The sequence below is a fragment of the Triturus cristatus genome, chromosome 8, assembly GCF_964204655.1.
Source record: "Triturus cristatus chromosome 8, aTriCri1.1, whole genome shotgun sequence".
Taxonomy (NCBI): Eukaryota; Metazoa; Chordata; class Amphibia; order Caudata; family Salamandridae; genus Triturus; species Triturus cristatus.
The window spans coordinates 610,410,944-610,424,199 of NC_140591.1; positions in this window are offsets into that span (position 1 = coordinate 610,410,944).

Consider the following 13,256-nt stretch of genomic DNA (forward strand, 5'->3'; position numbering starts at 1 on the left):
CCTCTTTCTGCATCTCTGTTGCTTCTTTCTGCACTTCCCTTGCTTCCTTCTGCACTTCTCTTGCTTCTTTCTGTACCCCTGTTGACTCTTTCTACACTCCTCTTCCCTTTTTCTGCACCTTTCTTTCCTCTTTCTGCTCCTCTCTTGCCTCTTTCTGCACTTCTCTTGCCTCTTTCTGTACCCCTCTTCCCTCTTTCTACACCTCTGTTGATTCTTTTTGCACTGTTAATGCTTCTTTCTGCTCCTCTCTTGCAAATGTCTGCACCCCTCTTGCCTCTTTCTGCACTCCTCTGTTGCCTCTTTCTGCACCTCTCTTCCCACTTTCTGCAGCTCTCTTGCCTCTGTCTGCACCCCGGTTAACTCTTTCTGCACCTCTTTTGCCTGTTTCTGTAACTGTGTTGCCCCTCATTGCAGTTCTCTTGCCTCCATCTGTATCTCTGTAGTTTGTGTAGTTCTCCTGCCTCTTTCTGCACCCCTGTAGCCTCTTTCTGCACCCATATTGCTTCTTTCAGCACTTCTCTTGCTTCTTTCTGTAACTCTCTTGCTTCTTTCAGCCACCCTCTTGCCCATTTCTGTATCCCTTTACCCTCTTTCTGCCCCTCTCTTGCCTCTTTCTGCAGCCATCTTCCCTCTTTCTGCACCTCTCTTGGCTCTTTCTGCAGTTCTCTTGTTTCTTTCTACACATCTGTTGCTTCTTTCTGCACTTCCTTTGTTTCTTTCTGCACTACTCTTGCTTCTTTCTGCTCCCCTCTTGATTCTTTCTACCCCCTCTTCCCTTGTTCTGCACCTCTTTTGCTTCTTTCTGCTCCTCTCTTGCCTCTTTCTGAACTTCTCTTGCCTCTTTCTGTACCCCTCTTCCCTCTTTCTGCACCTCTGTTGGTTCTTTTTGCTCTGTTCATGCTTCTTTCTGTGTTGGAAGGCGTTCCCCGGGGAGGCTGTGGAATGTGTTCCTGACCACCCTGAGGCCCACCTTTCCCAGAATTAGGCCGAGCAAGAGCAGGGAGGCCCTTCCTGGAAGGGTCTCGCACCTGGGATCGCACGCGCTGCGCTTACTCTCTCTTCGGATAGAGGGACACCACACAGTAGTTCGTTATAAGGCAATAAGCTTTTATCGGTAGTTGTCAGGGATCTTTATGATCCGGCAGGCAGGTGCAGAATTTAATGCCACAAGCGGCAGCGATCTTGTGATGATGGGAAAAGGGGTAGCGGGACAGTCTTTCAATCAGTGTCTCTGCGAGGTATCCGGCGCACAGCTCTCAATCCTCGAGCTGAGGGGATGTTGCTTCTCTCGGCAATCTCTGCCGATTCTCTTGGAGGAGCGGGCCGCGAGTCACTCAGCAGTCACCGGAGCATCGTAGTTCAGGGAGCCGCGACGGCATCAGCAGGGCTCAGATAGTTCAGAATTCGAGGAGCCGCGACCGCGTCAGCAGGGCTCAGATGGTTCAGCGTTCGGGGAGCCGCGACGGCGTCAGCAGGGCTCAGATGGTTCAGAATTCGAGGAGCCGCGACGGCGTCAGCAGGGCTCAGATGGTTCAGCATTCGGGGAGCCGCGACGGCGTCAGCAGGGCTCAGATGGTTCAGAGTTCGAGGAGCCGCGACAGCGTCAGCAGGGCTCAGGTGGTTTCAGAGTTCGGATAGCGTTTCTTCTGTTCGGTGAGCGATCGAGCCGCGACCAGGTCCGCAGGCTCTCGTCAGTCCAGGTCTTCTCTGCCTCTCGTCCCTTCAGCACCCCTTGTTATACTCCCCCTCCTCTTTGAAGTCCGGAGTCCTCGCGGAGAGGGGTCTCGTGCCTGGGGGGCGATGTGTCGGGGTTTCCTGTCGCTCAGCCCCTTGATCTGTTCAGATGTGTCCGGGAGGGACCCCAGACGCCCAGCAGGAGAGGCGCCCGCTCACCGGGGGCCTGGTGGCCGATCGAAACCTCCCTCGGGGAAGAGTCCAGAGGTGTGACAGAGTCGGCACCTCTCGGTCTGGTTTGGGGGGGGTTTTGTTCTCCCTCGGCCGGGCATGCGTGTTGGGGATCTGGTCGGCCCTCGGGATGTTGGTCCACGGAGGCCGGAAGGCCGTGCCCACGAGGTTCGGTGTGTTTGTAGTGTGACTTGCTGGTCGGGAGGGCCCACGCCACGAGGCCGGTCTCACACGTGCCCCCCCCAGCTGAAAGGCGGGGAGAACTACCCATCCACTTGGGAGTTCTCCTCGCTGAAGCGGAAGAATCGGGACAGGCCGTCCGCGTTGGCGTGGTCAGTCCCGGGGCGATGTTCCACAGTGAAATCCATCCCTTGGAGAGAGATGGACCAGCGTAGCAGCTTGGGGTTTTCCCCTCGCATCTGCATCAACCACCGCAGGGGTCGATGATCTGTTTGGACTCGGAAGTGTGTTCCGAACAGGTAGGGCCGTAGCTTTTTGAGAGCCCAGACTACGGCGAACGTCTCACGTTCAATCGTGCTCCACCGCTGTTCCCGGGGCAGTAACCTTCGGCTGATGAAGGCTATGGGCTGATCTATGCCTTTGTCGTCGTATTGTGAGAGGACTGCCCCGATGCCGTGTTCCGAGGCGTCCGTCTGAACCACAAACTCCTGGGCGTAGTCGGGTGCTTTGAGTACTGGAGCCGCGCACATTGCGGCCTTTAGGGTGTTGAACGCCTTCTGGCAGGCGAGAGTCCAGTGTATTTTCTTGGGGTGTTTTTTGGAGGTCAGTTCTGTGAGAGGGCCTGTGATGCTGCCATAGTTTTTAATGAACCTTCGGTAGTAGCCGGTGAGGCCCAGGAAGGCTCGGACTTCCGTTTGGGTTGTAGGGGGTTCCCAGGACAAGATGGCGTCGATCTTCGGCTGGAGGGGGGCGACCTGCCCACTCCCCACCTGGTGCCCCAGATAAGTTACGGAGCCGTGCCCAATTTGACATTTGCTAGCTTTGATGGTGAGGCCGGCCCGGCGTAGAGCCAGCAGGACTTGACGGAGGTGCTGGAGGTGCTCGGTCCATTGGGAGCTGAAGACTGCTATGTCATCAAGGTATGCTGCGCTGAACCCCTCTAGTCCGGCCAGGACCCTGTTCACCAGCCGCTGGAAGGTGGCCGGGGCATTTTTCATTCCGAACGGCATCACCCTAAAGCGGTAGTGCCCATCCGGGGTGGAGAAGGCGGAGCGCTCCTTGGCTCCCTCGGTGAGGGCAATCTGCCAGTACCCACTGGTCAGGTCGAAGGTGCTGAGGTAGCAGGCGGCCCCAAGGCGGTCAATGAGTTCGTCGGCACGGGGGATAGGGTGAGCGTCTGCTCGGGTGACCGCATTGAGGCCTCGGTAGTCCACGCAGAATCTCAGCTCGGGGGCAACACCCGGGGTAGTCGCTTTCGGAACCAGGACTACCGGGCTGGCCCAGGGGCTGTCGGAGGGTTCAATCACCCCAAGGTCTAACATCTTTGCCACCTCGGTCTGGATGCAGGTCCGGACCCGATCAGGGACCCGGTAGGCCCGATGTCTCACTGGCGGGCTGTCTCCGGTGTCCACGTCGTGGACACACCAGCTGGTGACCCCGGGGGTCAGGGAGAAGAGATCCGCGAACTGCCCAAGTAGCTGGCGGCAGTCGGCGGTCTGTTGGGCTGTGAGGGCGGTCGACAGTCTCACTCCCTCCACGGATCCATCGGTTTCCTTCGCCCCCAGGGGGTCTGGGAGGGGCTCGGTGTCTTCTTCGGTCCCATCGTCGGTGGCCAGGAGTAGACTTAATTCGGTCCGCACAAAGTGGGGCTTGAGGCGGTTCACGTGGAGAACCCTGAGGGGGTTCCGCGGGGACTGCACATCGATGAGATATGTGACTTGGCTCTTCCGCTCGATCACCTTGAAGGGCCCAGTCCATTTATCTTGGAGAGCGCAGGGTCTCACCGGGGCCATGACCCAGACTTATTGGCCCGGCTGAAATTCGACCAGCGTAGCATTCTGGTCATACCAGCGCTTCATCTCTTCTTGACTGGCCTCGAGGTTTGCTTCTGCGAGTTCCCTGAATTTTCGGGTCTGGTTGCGGAGCGCCAGGATGTATCGGAACACGTCTGGAGGGGTCCCCCGGGGGGTTGCTTCCCACCCCTCCTTGACCAGGCTCAGGGGTCCTCGGACGGGGTGTCCATATAACAGTTCGAATGGGCTGAACCCCAGGGATTTTTGGGGGACCTCCCGGTAGGCGAACAGGAGACATGGGAGGAGGACGTCCCACCTCCGGCGTAGGGGTTCCTCGAGGCCCATGATCATCCCTTTCAGTGTCTTGTTAAAGCGCTCGACTAGGTCGTTTCCTTGGGGGTGGTACGGGGTGGTGAATTTGTACGATACTCCGCACTACTGCCAGAGGGACTTCATGTATCGGGAGATAAAGTTCATACCCCGGTCACTCACGACTTCGCGGGGGAACCCCATGCGGGAGAAGATCCCCATCAAGGCCCGGCCCACCACGGGGGCCGTTACGGTGCGGAGAGGGATGGCTTCGGGGTAACGGGTGGCATGGTCCACCAGGACGAGGATGAACCGGTGGCCCTGGGCGGTCTTAGGGTCCAGTGGTCCGACAATGTCGATTCCTACCCGCTCAAAAGGGGTACTGACGACGGGGAAGGGTTGGAGCGGAGCCTTGCGCTTGCCCCCACTCTTTCCGCTGGCCTGGCACGTGGGGCAGGACTTGCAGTGGGCCTCCACATTTGCTCGCATCTTGGGCCAGTAGAAGTGGGTGACGAGTCGCTGGTATGTCTTATCTTGGCCTAAGTGTCCGGCCAGGGGTACATCATGGGCCAGGCCCAGGAGAAGACTTCGGAAGCATAGGGGTACTACTAGTACTCGGGCCGATCCCAACTCGGCCGACTTCTGTTCACTGTACAGCAGTCCGTTCTCCCAGTATACCCAGTGGGTGCCAGTCTGGTCGCCTGCTGCTTGGGCCTCGGCCTGTTGTCGGGGTCCAATGAGGGATGGGCAGGTGGATTGTTCTTGGCAGAACTCTTCACGGGAGGGGCCCCCTTCGCAGGGCCACGGGGCCAGTTCTGGCAAGTCCCCGAGTTTGGTCAGGGTTGCGGGGTCGGAAGGCCCGGATTCTTCACCGGGAGCGGTTGGTTCGTCCAGAAGGGGGTCGTTGGCCTCTGGTGGTGTATCCTGGCTCTCGGGGATGGTGGCGGTGTTCAGGGACATGGCCTCTCCCCACTCGGAGGAAGGCGCCCGGAGAGTCATCGAGCGCGTGGTGGCGCATACCCACTCGGGTAGGCCCATCATCTCGAGTTGGGCCCTACGTTCCACTTGTCCCCACGGGGAGTTCTCCAGGTCGTTGCCCAGGAGGCAGTCCACGGGCTGGGAGGTTCGGACCGCTACTTTCAACTTGCCGGTGACTGCCCCCCATTCGAAGGGGACTAGGGCCATCCGGCAGAGGCTCTCGGAATTGTCTGATGAGATGACGGGGCAAAAGGCGTCAGGCAGGATCTGATCTTCGGAAATCAGGTGACAGTGGACCGCCGTGACACTCGCCCCATGTCTCGGAGCCCCTCGATGCGGTGACCGTTGACCGTCACCTGCTGTCGGTACTTCTTCGTGTTGGCGGGCAGGGGCGTTCCGGGGACCATCTCCCGGTCCCCTAGGGAGACCAAGGCCATGACGGCTGGTTCCCATTCTTCGGAGTCTTCCATCTCTTCCCCCAGGGCTACAGAGGCCATCTGTCGAGCCGGCGGGGTTGTGGTGGTGGTCCGCTGGAACAGGGGACACTGAGGGTCACTGGCATAGTGTCCGGTCTGCTGGCAGCGGAAACATGTGATTCTCCCTCGGGGTCCCGGCCTCCCTGGGGGTCCGGTGCTGGCCGGAGGCGGAGCTGGAAAGGGCGGAGATTGTCCTCTGGGAGGGCTGAGCGGGGATCCCTCCGGGAGCTCCCTTTGCCGGCCTTGGTTCCCTCCGCCCCTCTGGCGGGGGGGTCCCTGATTGTGGCGACCGTAGTCTACCACGGGGCCCCGGGAGGTCCGGGTGTTCACCCACCGGTCAGCCTCGACGGCCAGTTTCCGAGGGTCTGTGAGTTTGCTGTCCAGGAGGTGCTGGCGCAGCTCTACGAAGCAATTAGCGGCCAAGTGTTCCCATGCGATTAGGTCGAACAGCTCCTCAAAAGTGGAGACCTTGCTGCCCTTGATCCATCCGTCCAAGGCCCGGCTGTAAAAGTTCACGTACTCCACCCATGTAGTACCGGGTATCTTTTTGCAGTCTCTAAACCGTTGCCGGTACATTTCAGGGGTGAGCCCATATCTGGCTACCAGGGCCTCTTTCATGTGACTGTAGGAGTTCATCACGGTGGAGGGCAGGTCCAGCAGGGTATCTCTCCCCTCACTCAGGAACCGGCCCCACAGCCCAGCCCCCCAGTCTTTCTGCGGGACTCGGTGGGAGGTCATTGCGACTTCGTAGGCCTTGAACCATTGCTGAATGTCGTCGTTCTTATAGTATTCTTTCACCACATCCTTGGGGATGTGGACCTTCGGTTCCACGGTGGAGGAGATGGGTTGTGTTTCCGAGGGTCGGGCCTCCGCCCTCTTGGCCTTGAGCTCGATTTCTTTTAGGCTACGTTCGTGCTCTAGTTGGAGTTTCTTTTCTTCATGTTCTCTCTGTCGTTTCTTTTCCTCTAGTTCTCCGTGTAGGCGTAACTGTTCTACTGCCAGTTTTTTCTCAGCCAGTTTTATCTCTCCTTCGATTTTCAGTTTTGCTAGTTCCAGTTCGTGGTTGCGACTTCTTTCTCGGTCTGCTAGGTCCTCTGGGGATAGGCCCCCCTCGGGGGTGCCGTTCCTCCCCGGGCTGCTTCGTGGTTCGTTGGGGAGCTTCTTCTGCTTGTGACCGGGGAGTTTCTGCCTCGACCCAGGTTTTTAATGCCCCCTGGAAGTCCTCTTTCGTGCTTAGTCCGGTGGTAGCGATTCCAAAGTCTTTGCAAAATTGTTTCAGTTCTCGGTGCGTATACGATTCTAACTGGTCCTTTTGAAATGCAGTGCTTGGGTTGGTGCCTGCGGCACCTAGGGAAGTTTCTCCTTCCATTCTTCTTGGTGGTGCGTAAGCCGTCTACTGCACGATCTCTAGGTGTTGGCTCGGATCCCGTCGCCTGCCACCAAATGTTGGAAGGCGTTCCCCGGGGAGGCTGTGGAATGTGTTCCTGACCACCCTGAGGCCCACCTTTCCCAGAACTAGGCCGAGCAAGAGCAGGGAGGCCCTTCCTGGAAGGGTCTCGCACCTGGGATCGCACGCGCTGCGCTTACTCTCTCTTCGGATAGAGGGACACCACACAGTAGTTCGTTATAAGACAATGAGCTTTTATCGGTAGTTGTCAGGGATCTTTATGATCCGGCAGGCAGGTGCAGAATTTAATGCCACAAGCGGCAGCGATCTTGTGATGATGGGAAAAGGGGTAGCGGGACAGTCTTTCAATCAGTGTCTCTGCGAGGTATCCGGCGCACAGCTCTCAATCCTCGAGCTGAGGGGATGTTGCTTCTCTCGGCAATCTCCGCCGATTCTCTTGGAGGAGCGGGCCGCGAGTCACTCAGCAGGCACCGGAGAGTCGTAGTTCAGGGAGCCGCGACGGCGTCAGCAGGGCTCAGATAGTTCAGAATTCGAGGAGCCGCGACGGCGTCAGCAGGGCTCAGATGGTTCAGCGTTCGGGGAGCCGCGACGGCGTCAGCAGGGCTCAGATAGTTCAGAATTCGAGGAGCCGCGACGGCGTCAGCAGGGCTCAGATGGTTCAGCGTTCGGGGAGCCGCGACGGCGTCAGCAGGGCTCAGATGGTTCAGAGTTCGGGGAGCCGCGACAGCGTCAGCAGGGCTCAGGTGGTTTCAGAGTTCGGATAGCGTTTCTTCTGTTCGGTGAGCGATCGAGCCGCGACCAGGTCCGCAGGCTCTCGTCAGTCCAGGTCTTCTCTGCCTCTCGTCCCTTCAGCACCCCTTGTTATACTCCCCCTCCTCTTTGAAGTCCGGAGTCCTCGCGGAGAGGGGTCTCGTGCCTGGGGGGTGATGTGTCGGGGTTTCCTGTCGCTCAGCCCCTTGATCTGTTCAGATGTGTCCAGGAGGGACCCCAGACGCCCAGCAGGAGAGGCGCCCGCTCACCGGGGGCCTGGTGGCCGATCGAAACCTCCCTCGGGGAAGAGTCCAGAGGTGTGACAGAGTCGGCGCCTCTCGGTCTGGTTTGGGGGGGGTTTCGTTCTCCCTCGGCCGGGCATGCGTGTTGGGGATCTGGTCGGCCCTCGGGATGTTGGTCCACGGAGGCCGGAAGGCCGTGCCCACGAGGTTCGGCGTGTTTGTAGTGTGACTTGCTGGTCGGGAGGGTCCACGCCACGAGGCCGGTCTCACATTCTGCACCTCTCTTGCCAATGTCTGCACACCTCTGTTGTCTCTTTCTGCATTTGTCTTTCTTCTTTGTGCACCTCTCTTGTGTCTTTGTGCACCTCTCTTATCTCTTTATGTACCCCTCTTGCCTCTTTCTGCACTTCTCTTGTCTCTTTCGACACCTCTTTTGCTTCATTCTGCACTTCTCTTGCCTCTTTTTGTACCCCTCTTGCCTCTTTCTGCACCTCTGTTGGTTCTTTTTGCACTGCACATGCTTCTTTCTGTACCTCTGTTGCAAATGTCTGCACCCCTCTTGCCTCTTTCTGCACCCCTCTGTTGCCTCTTTCTGCACTTGTCTTCCCTCTTTGTGCACCTCTCTTGTTTCTTTCTGTTACTCTCTTGTCTCTTTCATCACTTCTCTTGCTTCTTTCTGCACTTCTCTTGCCTGTTTCTGCACCTCTCTTGCCTGTTTCTACACTTCTCTTGCCTCTTTCTGCACCTTTCTTGCTTCTTTCTGTACCCCTGTTGCCTCTTTCTGCACCCCTCTCCCTGCACTTCTCCTTCCTCTTTCTTCTCTTCTCTTGCTTTGTTCTCCCCCCTCTCTTGTTTCTTTCTGTAACTTGTATCTCTTTCATCACTTCTCTTGCTTCTCTCTGCACCTCTGTTGCTTCTTTCAGCACTTCTGTTGCCTTTTTCTGTACTTCTCTTGCCTGTTTCTGAACATCTCTTGCCTTACTCTGCACCTCTGGTTTATCTTTCTGCAGCCCTCTTACCTCTTTCTGTACCCTTCTTTCCTCTTTCTGCACCCCTTGTCCTTCTTTCTGCCCCTCTCTTGCCTCTTTCTGCAGCCATCTTCCCTCTTTCTGCACCTCTCTTGGCTCTTTCTGCAGTTCTCTTGTTTCTTTCTGCACAACTATTGCTTCTTTCTGCACTTCACTTGTTTTTTTACTGCATCTCTCTTGCTTCTTTCTGCAACCCTCTTGCCTCTTTCTGCAGCTCTATAGTTTCTTTCTGCACTTCTTTTGCTTCTTTCTGCACTACTCTTGCTTCTTTCTGCTCCCCTCTGGACTCTTTCTACACCCCTCTTCCCTTTTTCTGCACCTCTCTTGCCTCTTTCTGCTCCTCTCTTGCCTCTTTCTGAACTTCTATTGCCTCTTTCTGCACCTCTCTTGCCTCTTTATGCTCCTCTCTTGCCTCTTTCTGAACTTCTATTGCCTCTTTCCGTACCTCTCTTGCCTCTTTCTGCACTTCTCTTGCCTCTTTCTACACCTTTGTTGCTTCTTTCTGCACTTGTCTTGCTTCTTTCTGCACTTCTCTTGCTTCTTTCTGCAGTCCTCTTGCCTCTTTCTGCACCTCTCTTCCTGCACCTCCTCTTCCCCTTTTTGCTCGTCTCTTGCTTTGTTCTGCACCTCTCTTTTCTCTTTCCGCAACTCTCTTGTCTTTTTCATCACTTCTCTTGCTTCTCTCCGCACCTCAATTGCTTCTTTCAGCACTTCTCTTGGCTCTTTCTGTACACTTCTTGCCTCTTTCTGCACCCCTCGTCCTTCTTTCTGCTCCTCTCTTGCCTCTTTCTGCAGCCCTATCCCCTCTTTCTGCACCTCTCTTGCCTCTTTCTGCAGTTCTCTTGCTTCTTTCTGCACATCTGTTGCTTCTTTATGCACTTCATTTGTGTTTTCGGCACCTCTCTTGCTTCTTTCTGAGACCCTCTTGCCCTTTCTGCATCTCTGTTGCTTCTTTCTGCTCCTCTCTTGCCTCTTTCTGCACTTCTCTTGCCTCTTTCTGTACCCCTCTTCCCTCTTTCTACACCTCTGTTGATTCTTTTTGCACTGTTAATGCTTATTTCTGCACCTCTCTTGCAAATGTCTGCACCCCTCTTGCCTCTTTCTGCACTCCTCTGTTGCCTCTTTCTGCACCTCTCTTCCCACTTTTTGCAGCTCTCTTGCCTCTGTCTGCACCCCGGTTAACTCTTTCTGCACCTCTTTTGCCTGTTTCTGTAACTGTGTTGCCCCTCATTGCAGTTCTCTTGCCTCCATCTGTATCTCTGTAGTTTGTGTAGTTCTCTTGCCTCTTTCTGCACCTCTGTAGCCTCTTTCTGCACCCATATTGCTTCTTTCAGCACTTCTCTTGCTTCTTTCTGTACCTCTCTTGCTTCTTTCAGCCACCCTCTTGCCCATTTCTGTATCCCTTTACCCTCTTTCTGTACCTCTATTGCCTGTTTCTGCACCTCTCTTGCCTCTTTCTGCACTTCTCTTGCCTCTTTCTACATCTCTCTTGTTTCTTTCTGCAACTCTCTTGTCTCTTTCATCACTTCTCTTGCTTCTTTCTGCACTTCTCTTGCCTGTTTCTCCACTTCTCTTGCCTCTTTCTGCACTTGTCTTGCTTCTTTCTGCACTTGTCTTGCTTCTTTCTGTACCCCTCTTGCCTCTTTCTGTACCCCTCTTCCTGCACCTCTCCTTCCTCTTTCTGCTCTTCTCTTGCTTTGTTCTGCACCTCTCTTGTTTCTTTCTGTAACTCTCTTCTCTCTTTTATCACTTCTCTTGCTTCTCTTTGCACCTCTGTTGCTTCTTTCAGCACTTCTCTTGCCTTTTTCTGCACTTCTCTTGCCTGTTTCTGAACATCTCTTGCCTTACTCTGCACCTCTGGCTTTTCTTTCTGCACCCCTCTTGCCTCGTTCTGTACCCTTCTTGCCTCTTTCTGCACCCCTCGTCCTTATTTCTGCCCCTCTCTTGCCTCTTTCTGCAGCCCTCTTCCCTCTTTCTGCACCTCTCTTGGCTCTTTCTGCAGTTCTCTTGTTTCTTTCTGCACATCTGTTGCCTCTTTCTACTCTTCACTTGTTTTTTTTACTGCACCTCTCTTGCTTCTTTCTGCAACCCTGTAGCCTCTTTCTGCATCTCTTTAGCTTCTTTCTGCACTTCCTTTGCTTCTTTCTGCACTACTCTTGCTTCTTTCTGCTCCCCTCTTGACTCTCTCTACCCCCTCTTCCCTTTTCTGTACCTCTTGCCTCTTTCTGCTCCTCTCTTGCATCTTTCTGCACTTCTCTTGCCTCTTTCTGTACCCCTCTTCCCTCTTTCTGCACCTCTGTTGGTTCTTTTTACACTGTTCATGCTTCTTTCTGCACCTCTCTTGCAAATGTCTGCACCCCTCTGTTGTCTCTTTCTGCATTTGTCTTCTTTCTTTTTGCACATCTCGTGTCTCTTTGTGCACCTCTCTTGTCTCTTTCTGTACCCCTCTTGCCTCTTTCTGCACTTCTCTTGCCACGTTCATCACTTCTATTGCTTCTTTCTGCACTTCTCTTGCCTGTTTCTGCACCTCTCTTGCCTGTTTCTCCACTTCTCTTGCCTCTTTCTGCACCTTTGTTGCTGCTTTCTGCACTTGTCTTGCTTCTTTCTGCACTTCTCTTGCTTCTTTCTGTACCCCTCTTGCCTCTTTCTGCACCCCTCTTCCTGCACCTCTCCTTCCTCTTTCTGCTCTTCTCTTGCTTTGTTCTGCACCTCTCTTGTTTCTTTCTGTAACTCTCTTGTCTCTTTCATCACTTCTCTTGCTTCTCTCTGCACCTCTGTTGCTTCTTTCAGCACTTCTCTTGCCTTTTTCTGCACTTCTCTTGCCTGTTTCTGAACATCTCTTGCCTTACTCTGCACCTCTGGTTTATCTTTCTGCAGCCCTCTTACCTCTTTTTGTACCCTTCTTTCCTCTTTCTGCACCCCTCGTCCTTCTTTCTGCCCCTCTCTTGCCTCTTTCTGCAGCCATCTTCCCTCTTTCTGCACCTCTCTTGGCCCTTTCTGCAGTTCTCTTGTTTCTTTCTGCACAACTATTGCTTCTTTCTGCACTTCACTTGTTTTTTTACTGCATCTCTCTTGCTTCTTTCTGCAACCCTCTTGCCTTACTCTGCACCTCTGGTTTATCTTTCTGCAGCCCTCTTACCTCTTTTTGTACCCTTCTTTCCTCTTTCTGCACCCCTCGTCCTTCTTTCTGCCCCTCTCTTGCCTCTTTCTGCAGCCATCTTCCCTCTTTCTGCACCTCTCTTGGCCCTTTCTGCAGCTCTATAGTTTCTTTCTGCACTTCTTTTGCTTCTTTCTGCACTACTCTTGCTTCTTTCTGCTCCCCTCTGGACTCTTTCTACACCCCTCTTCCCTTTTTCTGCACCTCTCTTGCCTCTTTCTGCTCCTCTCTTGCCTCTTTCTGAACTTCTATTGCCTCTTTCTGCACCTCTCTTGCCTCTTTCTGCTCCTCTCTTGCCTCTTTCTGAACTTCTATTGCCTCTTTCCGTACCACTCTTGCCTCTTTCTGCACTTCTCTTGCCTCTTTCTACACCTTTGTTGCTTCTTTCTGCACTTGTCTTGCTTCTTTCTGCACTTCTCTTGCTTCTTTCTGCAGTCCTCTTGCCTCTTTCTGCACCTCTCTTCCTGCACCTCCTCTTCCCCTTTTTGCTCGTCTCTTGCTTTGTTCTGCACCTCTCTTTTCTCTTTCTGCAACTCTCTTGTCTTTTTCATCACTTCTCTTGCTTCTCTCCGCACCTCAATTGCTTCTTTTAGCACTTCTCTTGACTCTTTCTGTACACTTCTTACCTCTTTCTGCACCCCTTGTCCTTCTTTCTGCCCCTCTCTTGCCTCTTTCTGCAGCCCTATCCCCTCTTTCTGCACCTCTCTTGCCTCTTTCTGCAGTTCTCTTGCTTCTTTCTGCACATTTGTTGCTTCTTTATGCACTTCATTTGTGTTTTCTGCACCTCTCTTGCTTCTTTCTGAGACCCTCTTGCCTCTTTCTGCATCTCTGTTGCTTCTTTCTGCACTTCCCTTGCTACCTTCTGCACTTCTCTTGCTTCTTTCTGTACCCCTGTTGACTCTTTCTACACTCCTCTTCCCTTTTTCTGCACCTTTCTTTCCTCTTTCTGCTCCTCTCTTGCCACTTTCTGCACTTCTCTTGCCTCTTTCTGTACCCCTCTTCCCTCTTTCGACACCTCTGTTGATTCTTT